At 36.5% G+C, this 13,746-nt stretch overlaps 1 long non-coding RNA gene across 1 annotated transcript; it reads left to right on the top strand.

Annotated features, from left to right (window-relative positions):
* The first annotated feature begins 1,406 nt into the window (after window positions 1-1,406).
* Window positions 1,407-5,952, top strand: LOC131074646 (uncharacterized). The gene is made up of 2 exons (XR_009113093.2): window positions 1,407-1,538; window positions 5,696-5,952. It is a non-coding gene; the product is annotated as an uncharacterized LOC131074646 (long non-coding RNA).
* Window positions 5,953-13,746: the final 7,794 nt, after the last annotated feature.

Genomic DNA, 13,746 nt, shown 5'->3' with positions numbered 1-13,746 from the left:
GCACACACCAAGGCAGCATACGGTGGCCTTCTATGAACTAGAAAAGTCCAAAAGTCCCACCAGGCGTGCCAAAAACTGTTGTCACAGGGATTTTCACCCGATACAAATGTGAAAAACCTGCAATCTCGTGAAACATGGGACTACTTTTAGGCTGTGGGTATCCTATGATGATAGCAGACCTCTCGATTATAGGTCAGCTTCCTATTTGATCACCTAAAACTAACTTAATTTCTGAGAAAATGGATAAGAGTATATGCATAAAACTGACAATACTACTTCTTAAGGTGATGCACCAATGGATAAATGACTTGCAACCTGCCTACAAACACACAATATTAATATAATGAAGTTATTTCTGTCACACAACTTAAATACACATGTTTGCAAAAATGATTCTCATGAAAGGTCAGTTTTTTGATGTTCACAAAAAGGAGAACAATGAAGTTCTCATAGTTTTGATGCAACATAAAAACTTACACAATTAGAAACGTGCACTATAACAAGTACCTTTTGTACTAAACATCTAAAGAAACTAAGATAAAATGAAGGATTCTATAAAAGAATCACAATATTTTAATCAAAATGCTAACAAACATAACACTCAGACAAAAAAAAATCAAGAAGGAAACTCAGCTTCTATATTGAAAATAAGGAGTTTTCTTCATTAAAGATCTGGAAAAACTCATAAGAAAATGAGTTACAAAGTGTTAAATCTCTGCTACTACACAAGTCTCCAAACTCAGAACTAGAGAAAAAATGAGTGAAGAAACAATACTTATACAAAATGCCTTCCAAAACTCAATTTGAATTTTGGCTCCAAAAGGGATGAGTTGTCATCAACTCCAAGCCCTTCCTCAAGTCATGAGGCTAACTAAAAGATATCTCCTCTCAAACTGCATCAAGAGTTGTCAAATTGAACACAACTCCTTGGGGTCGGATGTAACTGAAAATACCCCTAAAATAGGGATGTTACTGAAAGACTCAAGCAGTAAGACCCTTAAAAACCCTCCTTGACCCATACTTCATCCATTAGAACTCTTTGACTGAAGCAAAAGTGCCAATTAGATGAACAAATCACCTAGTTTCACTCCATGTGTTTGCAAAGAACTCCAAGATTACTAAAGATAACTAACCCCTTCTATGACTTATGCTTTATCCCACTTAAAACTTAACTCCTATTTTTGCATTTTAAGTATTATTCACTTGAAGTGATTTATCTCATCACTTAAGTAAATATTTACAAGTTTTTAAATAAATGCCAAAAATAAGGAACTACTTGAAAATCCCTAAAAGGATTTTGATTAAACCAACAAGTGTTAATAAAAAGAAGAGCATAACATATGAATAAAGCTTTCCTTTCAAAAAGAAAATAAACATCATTTTCCCTATCGGGCTTCTCAAGGGTTTCAACCCTAAATCACTAAAAGATGAAAATATTTGCATCTTATTTCATTTGCATATTTTCTTTATTTTGGAGAGAGTCGTCATGCTGAACTAGGGTTTCAAGCTTGAAAGTAGTCTATTTGCATCCATTTCTGGTGATTTGTTGAAGATTTTTATAGATTAACATGTGCTAATCTCATCTGTTCCTTCAGATCTTCTCTTTGATGAAGGATTTTTTGCTTCTATTCTCCTGTAAATGATGACTTATTTCTTTTATTGTGAAAAATGTCGAACTGTGGGTTTTATTGTGAAAAATGATGGACTGTGGATTTGCTTCAAACACTGCCTTTTACCTGTTTGGCATGCTTACTGTCATTACTCGGTAACTGTGATGACTCCCAAGACCTGTGCTTATGATTGTGGTTGACAGCTACTATCTTTCATCTTTGCCCTTAGGACTGCTACTCCCAAGTCTTCAAACAATCTTGATATTCAAACCTTGGACTGATCTTATAAACCCTTGATGGCGACTGATTTAGAGCGTTTAGAATGGTGTAACCTTCATACAATCTCTGTATTTCTGTTTTAAAAATGGAGGCTCTAATAAGATATCAAGGATAAATGTTATGGAACTGTGTGGCAGACTTCCTGGTGGTGAACGCTAAGATCCCTGCTCTTTTGGTTGTAGCTTGTTCATTGTAGTGTATTTTAAGCTGACGACAGCCACAAAGACCTCTATCTCCTCATGCAAATAAAGCTGCTATGCAAATCATGCTGCTAAAGAATTTATTTACTTTTAAATAACTGCTTGAGATGGAGACATGATTGTATGTTTGATGTCATAACAGTATTCTTATACCCATTAAGAGCATGTTCCCATGCGGCTGCTTAGCTTATTTTGGCTAGCTGCTACTCAATAATTTTAGGAATTATTTGTTGAGTAGCTGGCCCCATGAATATTTTTCTTTGCTTCTTATTTTTAAACAAAACATTTTAATTTCTTATTAATAGTATTAGTACTAATTTGCGTTCTTAAAATTTGAAAAACAAAATAGAAATAAAATCTTTAAAAAAAGAGGGAGAGCAAATTGTGGAGCCACGTGGCACTTTTGTTAATAAGCAGTCATGCTTATTTCCAGGCCCCCTTTTCTTCCATGGTTTATTTTTAATTCCTAAACAATAGCTGCTCCACCAAAGTAGGGAAAGATTCTAAATTATCTTTTTTGTCACAATTTTAAAATTGCATGGGAACACTTAACTACTTAAATTTAAGCAGAAAATAGAGTTAACCAGCGGCATGGGAACATGAGGTAAGCCTTGCTTTCAAAATCTTTGATCCATTTAGATTTCTTTATTTCAATGTTATGACTTCTCTTTTGATAGTCTATGGATGCTTCATCTCTGTTTTGGAACACGTGACTGATATACCTCCCATGGCTGGACCTATTGTGTCATTGAATTTTGGGACTGTCATTACTGATCTTGAGTAAGTATTTTCTGTTATTTCTTGTCTATCTCTTTAGCCTATCAGCCTATGATTGTTTCATTGTATTGATACTTTATGTTGGGACTGCTTTCTTGATGTAACCTGTGATCTTGGAGATTGCTCTTCATGCTGAAAATGTTACCTTCCTGTGACAGTCAAAAGGTGACTCTATGTTTCTTTTCACCTGCTAAAATCTTGACCAACTTTTCCAATGTGACTGCAAATGGCCATGTGCCTTTAGTCTTTATAGCTAATAGTAGTGCCTTTGGAACAGTTATAGCTATTATGTTTATTGTATATAAATAACACTATACACATTATGCTCTTTATGAGATCTTCTAGCTTTAATTGAGAGGACTATTACCTACATAAGTCTGCAATAGTGACTCTGTAGACTCTTTTGTCATACTTATCATATAACCCTACTCTAAGGCTGAAATTTGTCACTGTGAGTTGAAGTCTATAGGGTTGGAAACAATCTTGAAGGGATATTAACACTGCTACACGTCTTTAATAATTTTTCTTTATCATTTGGCTACGCTCATGAATGATCTCTTATAGGGTGTTCTTTGCACAAATCCAAACTGTGATATTGTCTTTGATTATGTCTATTGTGCATGTGATCATCAAGACTTACTATAATTGTTCTTTGAGCATAATATTTATGTGTCTATCATGGATGTTTTGTGGATTTCCAGTATCTAGGTTCTTTTACTGATATTGTTCCTATGAAGACAGAAGCTTTGTGGTTGACTGTACTTTTCAATGCATCCTCTGTCACAACTTTATACTGCTCTAAAAGTTTTGTCTTATGACTGTTTACACTATCCCCAAGGTTGGTGTATTGATTATTAGTCACTGTTATAGGTTCTTCTCATGACTATTGGTGCTACTATGGTGCAAACCGTGACCTATTCATGATTTGGCAGTCTCTATTTATTGGAAGTATACTCTGTAGGAGACTCTATGCTTTAAGAATTTGGATCTTTTGTCCTTCAAGACTTCTCCAGGATTAAGCTTTTCTTGCCCTGTCTCGTGTGACTGAATTGTTATCTCTATCAGGATCTAATTGCCATTTGGTCATTATTGTTTATAAATGCATTAGATTCCTAAGATTGGTTACTGGCATCATGCCTTTGGTGTCTCTTTGCACACGTAATAAGCTTGAAACTGGTTGGTAGCTCTATCTTGATTAGCATTGTTGCTCATAAATATGCACTTCTCTTGAAGTTATTGTCACAAACATGAATGCTAAATTATGATTGAAGATTGCTTTGATGATGAGTGTGCATAAGGAGTATTATTGTTTTATCCTTACCCTGAAACTCCTTGACTAGACTAATCCAGAATGTTTGAAGACGCTACTACTCTTCTAATGCTATTGATTTGCATTTTGATTTTTTCTAATAGTGAATGTTTCTCTGTCAGACTACTGTGAATACCACTACTTGGACAGTTTCATCTTTCATCACTATATTAAAGTTGTTATCGTGATTGTATCAAGTCCTCTTTTAAGGTTGTTTCTCATTACTAGGGTCTGAGATATAGTTGCTTGAGTGTGTTGCTTTGTATGAACTATATTGACTACTCATTGTTTGAGATCCCTGATGTATCTGTGTATGGTAGTAGACCTTATCATTGTGGCTCTGTAACAGTGTAAACTCGTTGTTCTCTCCTTGACAGTGCCTTTGACTTTTGGAGTTCTATAGGTGTTCACAATCTATACTTAGTGAACTGAGAAAAGAAGCTTTTCTGTCATATAATCCTGGTAATAATGTTGCATTCTTTTCACTGTATTATAACTGTCGTAGTGATTTTGTGATAGCAGACTTATGATTGTATTATGTTTTGTTGGTGCTCTATGCCAATGCTATCTAGTATTTTCATAATAGGCTTAACTCATGACCTGTTTATGCCAATGGCCTTTACTATTCAAGAGGCTCTCTAATCATTGTATCTGTTCTTTGTTGCATCCATTTGTAACCTGGCATTTGGACTGTATTCCCCTTGCTACTACAATCTTCACTTTTGGTCATACATAATGCTATTGGAGTTCTTTATGGTATTGTATCTCTATGGTTGTTGTATGATATTTCCTTTTTGTTTATTACCTAATATTTGCAGGAACCCTCAATGGCCGAGTCTTCTTTTATGCATATAACTCTTTATACTTGTGCATTATCTTTTCTTTAACTGTAGCTTGAATGGCCTTGTGTTATTGAATGCTCACCATGACTGTCATTAATAGCTTCTTCTTGAGTGACAATATCTATTACACTTTGCTTTGCACATTTCTTGATGTGATATCTTGCTCATTTACTGTATTTATGTTTGCACAAAAGACATTCATTGTATTGCATGAAATGGTGTTGCTTATATTGCAATATGGATGTGCTGAGAAGTAGTTTTCTTTGATTGAGGTATCGAGGTTTTTCTTCAAGACATGATGGTTATTAGAGCATTATGGTTGTTCTAGATAACTTTCTGTCCCAAAAACAAAATCTCGACACCTCTTTGGGACATTACTGATCAGAAACCATTATGAGTCGGGATCAACCCTTGTGGGAGGTGCATTTTACACCACTCATAATCAGCTGATAAATAACCATGTTACTTTCCTGTATCCGCACATGAAGCAAACAAGTTAGACAAAACAATGCATATATGATTTATTGTTGATGGTTTGATTTGATATTTGTCTCCTAGACCTAATGAGATACTAGTTGTTGTGATGCACATGAGGGTTAGATTATGTGTTTGTAGGTGCATATGCAGATATGGAATGATGACCCTTCATTGCTCTAACAATACTTTCTCAAATGCAAGTTCAAAACAACAAGGAGGCACAACTGGTTGCAGGATGGGCGAGAGACTACAGATGGCACGAGGCAACACTCAAAGAGGACTCGTCATTCAAGCAATGACAAGTCACCCTTTCTTAACCTGCATTTTACATTATGTTTTACATCTACAAATAGATAGTCTATTACTCATTTGCACCACCAGTTAGTCTCACGGCTTGTGTGAGACATTGTACATTCATATTAATAAAGATTACTCTCCTCATAAATTTATCTTCTCAATATTTCCTATGCATCCGCATACTAAAATATAATGATGTAATCTTCTGTTTCTTGCTTCTCATATGAATGTAATAATAGCAAAATAAAATGTACCTTTCACATTATGAAAACATAAAAGCTCTACTTGATTGAGCTTGTTAGCGAAAATAGGTAACAGCTACATTTGAATAGGCTTAGAAGTGTGTTGGAGGCAATGACTTGAAATTAGTTGATGTGGTCATACTGATTTATTGCAGTGGAAGACAATCAATTATTCATGTTGATATGAGGTTTAAACCTCTTTCTATAAGTGTTGTAATCATCAAGGAATAGTGAACTTCCTTTAGTTGTAGCCATAAAACTATGATTCAAAGAGTTGTAGCTTACTTGAGTTGGAGCCCTAAAACAAAGTTGTAACACTATTTGTATAATTGTGACACTAGATTTGGACAGTAGATCCAAGCAGCTTTCTCATTGTGGTTTTTCCCTTGTTGAGTTTTCCACGTAGATCTAGTGTCTCATGTTGTCTACTTTGCTCTTTCTATGTTTCAATTGTTGTTGATTTGCTGAGAGTAGAATTTGGATTGATTGTAGTGTTGGAAGCTTTAAATTTAATTGAATACTGATTCATCCCCGCTCCAATGTGTCTAACACCAAGGATGTTGATTCTTCTGAGGATGTTGGATTTCTTGTTACATCGATGTGTTCAAGTAACTCTTGATTTTGGTTTGATGGAAGGAATCTTCTTTAAAGTGTCCATCTATCATTGCATGCAATAGTAGTTGAGCTTAATAGTTTTCTTCCTACATTTTGTTAGTAAGTATTTCGAGGTTTGTCTTGGAAATTCAACTGATCTTATTGCTGAAAATGAAAATTTATAAATTATGAAAGCAACGTATAAATAAATCTTAAAACTTAAAGATTTTATACCTTAGCACCATGTCCAACAACAACACCAAAAATATCTAACTCCATCTATGTTCAATAAATTATTATAGAGAGGGCATACATTTAACTCAATGGACTAACAGATCCCTTATCATGCAACTCATTGACTTAGACGTCTTATATTTAATTATCAACCAACGAATTGTATCTTCTTGGATGGTACTGGCACTATATGTGTAGTTGAGAATTATAATTTGTCATATCAATTGTGTATACAAGGTTTTTAAAATATATCAACCATATTTGAAATGAACTTAACTAAAAACATAATTAGTTGAAAGAAAACCTATGTAACAGTTGTTACAGGTAACTACTCCTAATGATTTCAACTATGCTATAACTTAATTACATATTATAATACCCTAAAAATGGTCATCTAAACCATGGGCCCCTAATATCGACAACGTCACCAAGGTCCTCACCAAAGGTAATTAAATAAATCTTGAACATACAATTAATTTTTTAATCATCAAATGTCGCATGGCAAAATTAATCAACCAATATTAATTAAATCATTCCAAGTAAATCATTTTAAACAATTATCTTATTTATTTAATTAAATATCTTTTGCATATTTAATTAAATAAATCAATTTGCCATTAAATCATCAAAAAAGAGAAATTAATTTGAAAAATAAATAAAAATTGCCATAAATCTTCAAAAAAGGAAACAAATCAAGAAAGAGGAATTGGAAATTATGAGCACAAATCTTCAAAAAAAGGAAACAAATCAAAAAAGGAATTAATTGACCAAAAAAGAATTAAAAATTTGAGAAAAGAAATCAATTGGAGATAATCTTGAAAAACAAATTAAAAATTGATAAATAATCTCAAAGAAAGCAATTAAAACGAGAGAATAAATCAATTTTTTCTGATTGTATCTTAATTTTAGTTCAATTTCCTTTAAAACTGAGAAAAGCATCCAATCACATCTGATGAATACTAAGGGGGGGGGTGAATTAGTATGCCAAAAATCTTTGCACTTAAACACTTTGCAAGACTAACAGTAAACCGGTAAAGCAGTTTAGCAGACTAACCGGTTAACAAACATGCAAACCAAATAGCAAATAATGCATTCACCCATAGAAGCACAAACACCATAACACAAGAGATTTTGACGTGGAAACCCAAATGGGAAAAACCACAGTGAGATGGAACTCACAAGTAACTATCTTCAAAATAGGAACCAGACTGGTTAAGGTCAGACTGGTTAAGGTCTTACAATGTTCTTTACCAGAACAAACCTGTTAGGAATCTCAATCTCTGTTAGGAGATAAGTCCGATTAAAGACTACCTTGCTAGAGGATTTTAGATCCATAGATGTGAACCACCTTGTTAGAGGATTTACAAAAGGCTTTTGGGCCTACCCGGTTAAGGGCTACAGACTTGTCGAAGATGTGAGTAATCAACAAGTGAGTGATCTAGAAAATAGCACAGATTGCTTGGTTAGATCTTTGATAGCTCGTTTTTAATGCATTCCAGCATTACTTCAGTCTTCTACACATTCATACTCTCTCTAACATATCAACCACCTTAAACCCTCACAACAACATCAACTTCACCAACAACCTAAAACCCTAGACATGATATCCTTATAAAGGAATCTGATTTCATGTCGGTCCAATAGGATTACATTACAATTTCCTAGGTTCAATGCATCTAGACATATTCTGGTAACACAACACAAAAAACATCGTTAAAGTGTCGGCATCGTCAAACAATCAATGGATGGTAACTCATCGCAAAATGTTGGTTGGTAACTCATCACAGAGTATTACCGGTTCATACAAAATACCGGTTCAAGCAAAATGCCGGTTGCCGATTTGACAAAATGAAGACTGGGAAATATGTGTTCTATCGCGTTGGTCCTTCGTACCGCTTGAGATCCTCAAACCGCTTGGGGTCAACATACCGCTTCAGATCGGTAATCACTTTCTGCAAAACACCAATAGTTTAAGGACTATAATGCATCATACCAGTTGGAACATGTACCAGTTGAGCTTTAACTTATATACACAAAATTGATCTCAATGCAAGTGTGTGTCCATCAATGACAATCACAACATAATCATCAAAAATGCCAAAAATCTCCCCCTTTGGCATTGATGGCAACACTTAGGAAATTTTGACATCTAAGTGTTTTACAACAAAAAATATGCCAGAATCAAAATTACTCCCCCTAAGCATATACACTATCCCTTTTTGCAAAAAATACAATGTATACTACTTCTTAACAGAAATAACATGAAAGTATACATCAAAACATTCAAAATTTATACTTCTCCCCCTTTGCCAACAATGACAAAAATAATATTACAGACTAACCCATGTTTCATTAAAATAATAAGTGTTTATGACAGTAAAGAATAAAACTTGTCAAAAACAGATTTAAAGTCCTGCAAGAATTGTTTCATAGATAAAGACCAGGACTCAAGTAGGGAGGTGGCTACTTCTTTCTCTGTCTGCATTTGGGAGACATGTTCTTCCATGGCGTCTAATGTACTCATCTCCTGTGTCGCCGTTAAGGCATCCAGATTAAGATAGCACTTCTGAAGTATTTGCAGATGTGGGAGTAGAACTAGTTGTAGCTCCTGCAAATCTCGAGACCGGGTGCTGATCTCATGCTCTATTTTAGTAGACTGGATGTGAAACCAGTGAATGGTTTGCCCATAAGTTGTAAAAGAGTCATATGGCAGCTTGAAGGTGCTCATGTATGACTGTAAATCATATTGAAGCTTTTGCTTCTGTGCAAGCACATCATCACAAAACAGATGGGGTTGGTAAATCTTGCTGAGTAGAAGATTCCCCTCATCTAGAGCATTCCTTATATCCTTCTGTGCTTTTTGCAGTTCAAACCAGAGCTCATTAAGCTTCTTCACCAGGGCAATGTTGAGAGCCTTTTGATGGTCTTTCTTGGCATTTGCCTTTGCTACCTCCTCTAAGCTCTGCACTTGATCATCCACTACAGTGCATAGGAGCTTCAATTGGGCCAATGATGAGTCAGTGCTGGGGAGGTTTGTGTCGGGTAACAAACTGGTAAGAGTGTCCACCGCCACTTGGATCACATCTTGCTCCTTTTTCCTCTGTATCACTTCAAGGTGTTCTTAAGCAACCTTGTTGCTCTGCAGTAGCTCCATTTCACTTGCAAACTGGAGGTCAATGGGACTAGTGAGGTCAGCCGGTTTGGCTTGACTACCAGTTGCCTTAGGAGTCTCCATCTGTGTGCTCTTTGCCGCTTCTGCTTCCTTGTCCTCCTCTGCCTTCTTCTTCTCCTCTTCCTTCCTCTTCTCCTCTGCCTTATCTTCTTCTTCCTTCTTCTTTTCCGCTTCCTTTTGCTTCTCCTCTTCCTTTCTCTTCTTCTCATCCTCTTCCTCTTTCTTCTTCTTTGCATCTTCTTGTTTCTTTTTCTCTTCATCCTCTTCTTTTCTTCTCTTCTTCTTTTCTCTTTTCTTCTTGTTTCCATTTCTCCTCATCTTCTTCCTTTATCTTCTTCTCCTCTTCATCCTTCTTCTTCTTCTCCTCTTCATCCTTCTTCTTCTCATCTTCTGTTTTCTTCTTCTCCACTTGCTTCTTTGCTTCCTCCTTTTTGTCCTCAGTTTCCTTTTGCTTTACTTCATGTTCTGCCTGCTTCTCCTGTCCTGTTGCTTCCGATGGTGCACCCTGAGCAACATCCTCTCCATCCAGAGCATCGACATCAATAGTGTCGATAGGTTCAACAACCGGATTTCCTTCATCATCAAACACTTCATCTAGTTCTATCACTGTCGGTTCTTGTTCAGCCTTCTTGTTAGCTTGAAGCACTTTATGCATATGAACCATCATTGTCATATGCAGATGAGTGTTTTTTTCAACATCATCAATTATTCCTTCCAACAACCAGAGTTTTCTTCTTCTGGTGAAGAAGAGTCCTTTATTTTGGTTGATGACATCAAATAACTCTGAATTGGACAGGTCAGGAAAGTATTGAGCAAAAACTTTCTCCTTGATTTCCTGTTCTTTCTCTATGGCAATGCGCCATTTATTATCTAGGGACTTATACAAAGAATCTGGTGTCTCAGATCTAATTTCTGAGGGCGACCGGTCATTAACACAAATACTTAATGATTTCTTTTTCAACTGCTTCTTTTTCATCATCATTGAAATCATCAAAACAATCAATCAAATCATTCAATACTTTTCTCCTAATGTTTTTGATAGTTCTTTGACAATGTGTCAAAGGTTTGTAGAAGGAGATGTCAATATTTACCGGTGCCGATGATGTCGGTTCATTCTTTGTCTTTTTCTTTGCTTGTCTTGTCTTCTTAGGTTTTTCCTCAGACACAGTTTCTTCTGAGTCCGAGGAGGCATTCCTTGTCTTCCTCTTTCTCTCGAAGACTTTGGCAGGTGTTGCTACCGGTTTCTTCTTTGCAGGTGACTGCTTGGTCACTTTGGGACTTGCTGCAATAACCGGTGCCGATGCCAAAGGCACTGCCTTTCCTTTCTTTTTAGGAGGTTCTTCAACCGGTGCAACCCTTTCCAGATAGGTGCCGGTTCTCTTTGCCTTGGGATCTAGGGGTAAGGCAATTAGGGTAGATGCATACCCGTCCAACATATCATACATCACCTCATAGCCCATAGGCTCCACTTCTTCCTATCTAGGCTCAACGACCTCCATTATGCATTGATCAACTTTGATGATAAGACAGATATCATCTTCATACTTCTTGACTATGTCATCGGATATCCTCGTCCTTAGGCTCATCTTGCTTCTGAACTCATTAAAGTACTTGTTCAGAACATCAGGGTAGCCGGTTCTGATTGCTTGCAGACTTTCTTTGATCTACTTGGTAACCGGTTGGTCCACAGACCACTGAATGTCTCCCACTCCTGGGAAGTATCCTTAGAAATAAAAGAATAATCCGACCAGTAGCTGACCAAACTTGAACTTCAATGCATTATCCTGTTTGATTGATTTTAGATTCAACAGGAGTTGCCTTTGCATACCGGTGCAGAGATCGAATGATGCATCTTCCTTGATCATCCGGTAAGCGGCATTTACTGCTGCAGCAGATATAGAGTTAATTCTTCTGGCAGAGAATGTCCGGTATCCAATCACCATACATGCATATTTCACGAGGTCATCCTTGATGGAATTAACAATCATTCCTCGTGAGTTGCTCATTGAACCGGTGAGCTTGGACATTTCCATCTTGCTGACCTTCCTTAGGGCTGGCACTTCCCCTGTATTGCAGAAACCGGTGACGGCATGAATAGCTTCTGGAGTGATATCATGTGTTCTTTCCAGGTACATCTTGTCACCATGAACTCTGCTCAGAATTATTCTTATGTGGTCATCTGTGAAATCCTCTAGGAAGTAAACCGCATTGTGAAGTTTCTTCTTCTCCAAAATGCTATACTCCAGTTTGATCTTTTTATCTTTCCCACATAATAGACCTAGCTGCGAATGGATCACAAGAGACCCTAGGTCTTCGATTTTGCAATCTATATAATTTGAAATCCCTTCTTCTACTATAATCTCAGCCGATACTTGTGATTATATTTTGATTTTCTTTGAATGAAGTCCATAGAGTCGACAGTTGCACTAGAACTATCATGCGATGTGGAAGCCATGACAAAACAGAAAGCTCGAGAAATACCTTTCAAAGATCGAGAATTTAGGGCTTTGCAAATTCCACTTCGTCGGTTGTTGAATCACTGGTTTGAGTTCTTCTCTTTACCGTTTGCAATTTGCTTTTCAATCTCCTTCAAGGTTTCTAAAATATCTCTGAATTGCAACACAAATCACTTTTTCATCGCTCTATGCTTGAAAACCTTCTTTGCTTCGAAAAATGATAGTGAGAAATGTTTTGAAAATTCCTTTTAAACATATTCCTCACCTACTGCAATTAATGCTCCACCATTAGGGCATAAACCTTAATTTGTCTTTTACTGTTTCCAGTCTTCAGCCAAATGACAGGTATCGCATATCGGTTAAGATCTTTTACTGGTGTAAACCAGGGGTTCGAAACATTTTGCCGTTTGCTCCCCCTAAGCTTTTTTGATGCTTAGTTTGTCGGTTTCGATATTTCCACACTAGGTGCAGAAACCGGTTCTTCTTGTAACACCACTGGTTTCTTCTTCCAGGTTTTGTTCATATCCGCTTGAACGGTGTCAATATCAATCTTTCCTTCCGGAGTGACCGGTATATCATCTGATATGTTCTTTCTTGATCTACAGAATCTGGCAATGTGACCCGGTTTGTTGCAGTGATAGCAAACCATTCCAGGTGCTCTCCAAGGTCCATTATTCATGTTGTCGTTCTTCATCCTGCATGTTGCAGCAGTGTGGCCATGATTATGACAGATCAGATAGTTTTCTCTCCATCTGGTTGCCGCTTGATAGCCACTGCTTCTTGGCTGATGATTGAAGGTATTAAACCGGTTGTGATTCTGGTTCACAAAAGGTTCAAGACCAACTCTTTGGGTCCTCTAAGGATATCTTCCAGTGTTATTCATAACAGACTTGCATTCAGATGTTCTATGCCCGAACTTGTTGCATGCATAACAGTTACCATTTAATTTATAGGATCTAGGCTTATCATTTAGGAAATAAGGAAAATTATTTTAAGCCTTACTCCTACACACATTTGCAGTATGACCTTCTTTAAGACAGTTAAAGCAAACAGGTTTAAACTTTTTCTTACCTTTATCCTTTGATGTCGGTTGTTTCTTTGATGCTCCAGCACTTGTACCAGAGGTCTCACCTTCCTCATGACCGGAATAACCAAGTCCATCAGTATTTTTGACAGGTTTGGCAGATTCAAGCTTTTGCTCTAGCTTGACAGTACTCTTATTGAACTTAGCAAGTATTTCCTTTGACTCAGAGAGTT

Source organism: Cryptomeria japonica, chromosome 4 (genome assembly GCF_030272615.1).
Source record: "Cryptomeria japonica chromosome 4, Sugi_1.0, whole genome shotgun sequence".
NCBI lineage: Eukaryota > Viridiplantae > Streptophyta > Pinopsida > Cupressales > Cupressaceae > Cryptomeria > Cryptomeria japonica.
This window is presented reverse-complemented; position numbering and strand designations above follow the sequence as displayed.